The 6,215-nt window shown below is 45.6% G+C and overlaps 1 protein-coding gene across 1 annotated transcript in view; it reads right to left on the reverse strand.

The window, feature by feature from the left end:
• The window catches only part of LOC129381680 (uncharacterized), a 39,540-nt gene extending 37,198 nt beyond the window's left edge, over positions 1-2,342 (reverse strand). The window contains exon 1 of the mRNA XM_055064722.2: positions 1,324-2,342. The gene's annotated coding sequence lies outside the window, so the exon portion shown is untranslated. The remainder of the gene's footprint in view (positions 1-1,323) is intronic.
• Between the last annotated feature and the right edge of the window lie 3,873 nt (positions 2,343-6,215).

Consider the following 6,215-nt stretch of genomic DNA (forward strand, 5'->3'; position numbering starts at 1 on the left):
TCGGTATGGAATGTCAGTCAACGAACAGGCTGCAACGCAACCTGTGTCGGAGTCCCAGATTTTCGCTCTGAAACTACTTATCGGTTATTATGAAATAAAGGTCACCTTAGGTATGAAGTAGTCGAAGGTACAATCGTCTCGCGTGACTTTTTCAGCCAGTTATCCGTTTTTTTATCATGTCGCGCTTTCCTCACTCCACGATTCAGGTAGGCTAAGAGTGCGTGGGGCTAAGGCCCCTTAGAGATGGGGCTCGTGTTGAGCTGTAAAGATGGAAGCTGCCGACGTGGTCCAGCAACGACGCTGACGTGAGAGCTCGAAATTGAGTGTGTGACTGGACCATCGGCGATCATTCATCACTAATACCACCCATGAATCCGTCACCTGAAATCGGTGCCAGCCTAAGGATTACAAAAAAAAAAAAAAAACTCAGACTACAAAAATTCAGTGGACCTGCCCTTCACCTTTGCAAGAGAGTCTAGCCGCACAGGCACTGGCTACTCACAGCTGCTGGAGAGCATGGATTTATTTGTGTATAATGAAACTGTGTTCCAGTATGTATTCTTGTATTCCGGAACGGTAGTGCTGCGGGCTCTTGAGTGCGTCTTTCGGCCCCGATCAAAGGCGCATGTTTCCTTCGTTCCAAAGGAAGCTAGCTGATCGAAAGGTTCCCCGATCGCGTGAAGCGCCTCCTTCTCGCCCTCTTTTGTCGTGGCAGCTCCGTGCCTAGGGGTCGCTGTGTCAGACTGCGCCGTCTCCGGGATTGGCCCACATTCCTCGGATCTTCGCTCGAACTGCTTTAATAACGCCATGTTGGTAGCGCGCGACGTTGTACCGCCCTCGCAACAGGCCTGATTTATGGTGTTTTAACATTTCTTCGCCAGAGTACAGATGTCATTTTAACGTAGACTACATGACCTAGAGATTCGCGCGTAAGGAATGCAAAACACTTTGTCGCAGATCACGGTAAAATCCGCGTTCCTTTCGATAACCCCCGTGCATGGCGTATGCAGAATCTAAAGAGCGGCATCTCGTTTAATTGGCGTCGAACAACCGCGGTAGAAGCCATGCCATCGCGGCCGTACGATCATCTTCACCGTCGTCATCTTTATTCTGATGTTAAATGCGCCCAAGCTCGCGTCGCACGCACACAGACACTGCGTGTACTGGCAACTCTATGCGAAACGTGAAAGGATGCTCAGCAGCCAGCTACTGCGATATGTGTCGGCGTAACATCTATTCTAGCAGTGTGTGACATCAGCGAGCTTTTTGTTTTGTTCCGTATTGGTTCAGGTACCCTGGAACATCGTGCGAAAGATTACTTACTTACGGTGTCTTCCACGTCGATCTGGTAGAAAGGCTGTTCATTCAGGAGTGCCTGAAAAAGACGAATGATAACCAAAAGTACAATATTTCGGGAAATAAAGGTGCCAGAGCCTTTTAAGCAATTTCAATGCATATCTTTCACTTGAAACAGGTATGAATGAGGTCACGCAACATTTCGTTTCTTCAAATAGCTATCGCAGAAAGCGGCATAGTTCAGTACGGCTCAAAAGCGCTGTTGAATCTTTGCCCGCTCTTGGCGCAAGGCCTTACGATGATTCATGCATGGCATTTGCCTTCCTGTGTAAATATGGCAGAGCTGGGGACAAATTGCAACCACCTGGGACTATTATGTCGTGTACGAAAAGCTCGTTATGGTAACGTTTTTTTTTTTGCTTCCTTTCTTTTTCTTTTATTATTTTTTTTTATTCATGGCCAGCCGAATACGGTGATCTCGACCGGAAGTTGAATGCACGACCTTCTTCCAGGCAAATAAATTATTCGATTTGATTTCAGTTGATTCTACTAAGCAGTAGCACGTCATAGACGCGAAGAAATAGCGTCTGTTACAACTGTTACAATAGCGTCTGTCGATATTACAACTATATATGTGCGAGCGTAACATCGCAGATTGCTGCGAAGATATCAGGGTGACTGGACGGGTTGAAAATAATTACTGATTACTCTTGTGCCATTCACGCCTTATAGAGGTCCTCTAGTTGGTCTTCCTGTTCTCCTCGGGAAACTAGCAATGCGAGGCACGGTGTTTACCTTTCGTGGAATTAGGAAGACTGTTGTGCTGTAACGAACGATATGCGTTTTATCTGTGTAGGGTAATTACCAACTGCGTAAGAAGTTCTTTATAAAATCGCTCCACGGTGTCATGCTGCCATTGTCCGCAATGTTTCCAGGAGTCCTGAATAATTCTACAAGACACCAAGTTCTAATTCTGTGAAAAAAATTGGGGCATGTGTAATGCGTGGTGAAACTATCACACTTCTGGCTTAATTTAAAACGTTGCAAATAATTAGGGAACCCTCGTGTCTCCCTATATTCGTACGTTATACAAGGTTTGCTTTTCGTTTTTGCGCTTTTCTCTGTGAATTAAACACTGTACATTGTATATATTCACCGAACACAATGGGAACGGTATGGATGTGTAGGCAAAGTTTAAGATGCGGGATTTTTATGCGGCCTTTGCAAGGTGTCACGTATTCATGTGCTTCGGAGAGGTATGAGTGTTTTGTTTTTTTGTATACTCAGCGCAATATTTACCCAGCTTCCATGAGATAACTGCAAATGCCACCAAACGTCCAATTGATCGAATGTTTCAGGAACACTGTGCCATATTTGCGTGCGAAATTCAATGCGGGTGCACTAAATACAACTTTTGCGAAAACATTCCTATGGTAAGTGCTCTAAAGCGTTATATGGCCATTTTGCAAGATGCTTTTCAGTGCCCCGAGGGTACAATAAGTTCTACGAAGTATATACCTAGATAAAATAAAAATTATGTTATTTGGGTCACGTACGCAAAGGCCAGAGCGTGAAAGTAAATTGCAGCGTTTGCAGTAAATCACAAATATTAGAGCGATCCAACGCGTTGTAACAAAATTTCTCAAGAGGCGCCTAATTTAGCCCGCCCACCTCGAATAAACACAAATGCCCTTAACAACGAGTATAAAGAACGTGTCCACCTCGAATAAACACAAATGCCCTTAACAACGAGTATAAAGAACGTGTGGGAACTCTGAGAAAATTACGTACGAAGTTAAATGCGCTTAATGCGCTTCCGTGGTTTTTTTCGCGCTAAGCTACTACTTCAAAGTTAAATGCACATGCATCAAATAGTGTCATTGCAAAAAAAAATATTTAATGAAATGCTGGAACGTGTTATACCACCACATTACAGTATATTTTCTTTTACGTTACGTCAAGTCTATAATTGGCAAAACTGAAGTCACAAACTGTGGGTTACGTGTGCAACAAGTTGAGTTTGCGTATGGTAATGGCGTCCTTAGTAATAGGTTTCGCACTGAAGCGCTCCGAAGTGTCCTAGACTTTTACAAGCGCTGCATAACTTATCCCGCTACCGTGGCTTTAATATATATGCAGCCAGATCAGATTTAGGAAACAATGTTTAATTCTTGTGGATATATACAGCATTTGTAAAACATTCCCTTTGCAAGTGCTTGAAAGCGTTAATTACCATATTACGCTTTGGTTCTTCATGTGTTATGGTTGAATCTCTTTTATATTACGCTTTTATTCGGTAGAAATGACGGGCTGTTCGTGGGTTACGTGCAGCCACAGTTCATTGACGTACGCATTGAAGTGCTCAAGAGCTTTGAGACTGTGCTTTACGAGTGGTGCCACATTTAGCATGCGGCCTTGTCATAACTACAAGTGCAGCAAATAACAAGCTTAGCAAAAGTAAGGAAACCACTACGGTAAATCCGTATGCGAAAGTAAATGGGCGTGAATCAAATACAGGGTGTGCAAAAACTTTTCTTAAGCAAAAGTAAGCAAGCAAATGTTGCCTAGAAATAAGTACATTACACAAAGCTTATATGTGGGGGCAAAGGGGGACATTTTAACTTTAGTGTTTGACAAAACGTTTGCATTTCTAGAGTAATAAGCACTGCAAATTATTATTGAATCCTCCTTTTTTTTCTTTTGCATTTTCGTGCATTAAACGCGGTTTGTGGTACCTTTTCTCGGTATCCTCAGTGAACTAGACTAGGCTCCTCGATTATATTAGGTGAAAGTAACATTCAGGTTATGGGGTGTATCTAGGCAAAATTCAAAGAGCGAGGAAGGGTGGGGTGGAGGAGGGCGGGCTGACTGCTACCTTTGCTATAGTTAAGTATGCAAAGGCTGCTGCACGTAATGAATGTTTTACGAGAGGTGCAGAATTCCGCCCGGTTCAATGAGAAGTCTATCCGCTCAACGGACATCAACTTTTGCCACGATGGCAAGCGGTTGGGGAAGAGGACATAGGAGGGAGACATTATCCACCAACGCTTCTGCGAAGTAAAGTGTGCGTGGCTGAATTGGAACCTTCACCGGAAGAAAAAAAAAAGAAAGACTCCTTCACGAGTGCTCCAAAGCCACAGTTGTGTGTAAGGCTTAAATCTTGCAGCAGCTGTGAAGAAGAAGACGTGCCTCGCGGCACAGCCGCATCGCCGACGCGCGGCTCGGCTCGCGCTGTTGATTGCTGGCGTCTTTTTGGACAGTGCTTCGGGCTGCCTCGCCGTTCGCGGTCGCTGTGCCTTTGCATTATGAGCCGCCAATAAACCTCTTCTGAACGGGTGGAGGTGCTGGGACTGAAACCATAGTTTCTCACTATAACATCTAAAGGGTAATCTGACGCCACCGTCTATGGGAGTTTCTTAAGGGGGCACCGTGCCGTCATGGGAATGACGGTATATGTGTCTGCGAGGCTCGTGTTGGCTGGTGTTGTAAGAGGCTTCGTCTAAAACGTGGATATGGCGATAACAATAACTCGTCCTTAAAGTAAAATCTTCATAAATTGTTTTCATTCACGCGTATTACATCTTCCAGTGACGTTTACTCACCTAAAATTCATAACCAAGCGAAGAAAAGCAAGTTCAGGCGGCAAACTTTTCCAAAGCGAGCGCGAATCTTGCCTTTGTCCTCCAACTTTAGTGGGCCGCTGATACTTTTTACGTTTCACATAATTGCACATGCAATAACAAGTTCTAATATTTAAACAAAGCATGTTTCTGTGTAAAAAAGTAAGAGCTTTTCGCGTGCTGATTTAGCAGGAATGAATATCGTGACAGGCGGAACGGTGCTTGTCAGGCGTGTGTTCGAATTCTTGTCTCTCTCCGAGAACGATGCCAACCCGAAGTCACAATATACTGGCACTCCCATGCATACCACAGTGCAGCAGCGCTAGATTTCCCTCTAGGTAACACAGTAAGAAGCTCTATGCTCGTACCCTGCCTTTTACAGCGAAGCTGTATACCTTTACCATCCAAGGATATTGTGTGGTAAGCAGAAAAACTCCCCATACGTGGGCCGATCCCGCAGATAGTGCAATAATGGCCCGACCCGCGGTCGAGATGAAGTAAGGCGTTAAGCACTCCCCATACGTGGGGCGATACCGAAGATAGCGCGATGACGGCCCGACCCGAGGCTGAGGTGAAACAGGCGTTAAGCACTCCCCAAACGTGGGCTGATCCCGAAGATATTGCAATGCCGGGCCGACCCGCGGCAGAGGTGAAGCACGCGTTAAGCACTCTCCATACGTAGGCCGATCGCGAAGATAGTGCAATGCCGAGCCGACAGGCGGCTAATGTGCAGTTCGCCATTAAGGGGCCCACATACTGGCCCACTTCGCTGGTCATCCTTCTTCACAGAGTGAAGGGCAAAGAGTTTTTTTAGAAAATGAATCTTCCATTGCTGTTTGGTGCTTGTCCGGTCTCTTCTCTCTAGGTTCCAGTAGTGTAGTGCGCGCTACTACGTGTATTGCGGGGACGCCGCCACAGGCGAGTGCAGACAGAGACGAGGTGACGCGTAAATAATGCTGGGTAAGCTGTATACGCGGTTGCATGGTGCACGCGAGCGTCTTCTCGCTCTGGTGGCCGAGCATGTGGTACAATTGCGGATTTGGGGCGTCTCTCCGCACCTTAGAGGCATGCTCGCTCACGGAACCTGTCACCCAGTGCAATTCTGTGTTTGGAATTCCGGATTAGAGCAACTGAAATTGTTATTGCAAGAGCTCCCCAAAAACAGCTCCGCTGGAAATTGGGTTACGATTCTGGAAGGTCGCACAAGTCTGCAGTTCTTTTTTTCATTTATTGTTCAACCCGTAAATAAACCACTCTGCAACGTTTGCTACATACCACCTTTATTATTTCCCGCATTCC

This window comes from Dermacentor andersoni, unplaced genomic scaffold (genome assembly GCF_023375885.2).
Source record: "Dermacentor andersoni unplaced genomic scaffold, qqDerAnde1_hic_scaffold ctg00000041.1, whole genome shotgun sequence".
NCBI classification, from domain to species: domain Eukaryota; kingdom Metazoa; phylum Arthropoda; class Arachnida; order Ixodida; family Ixodidae; genus Dermacentor; species Dermacentor andersoni.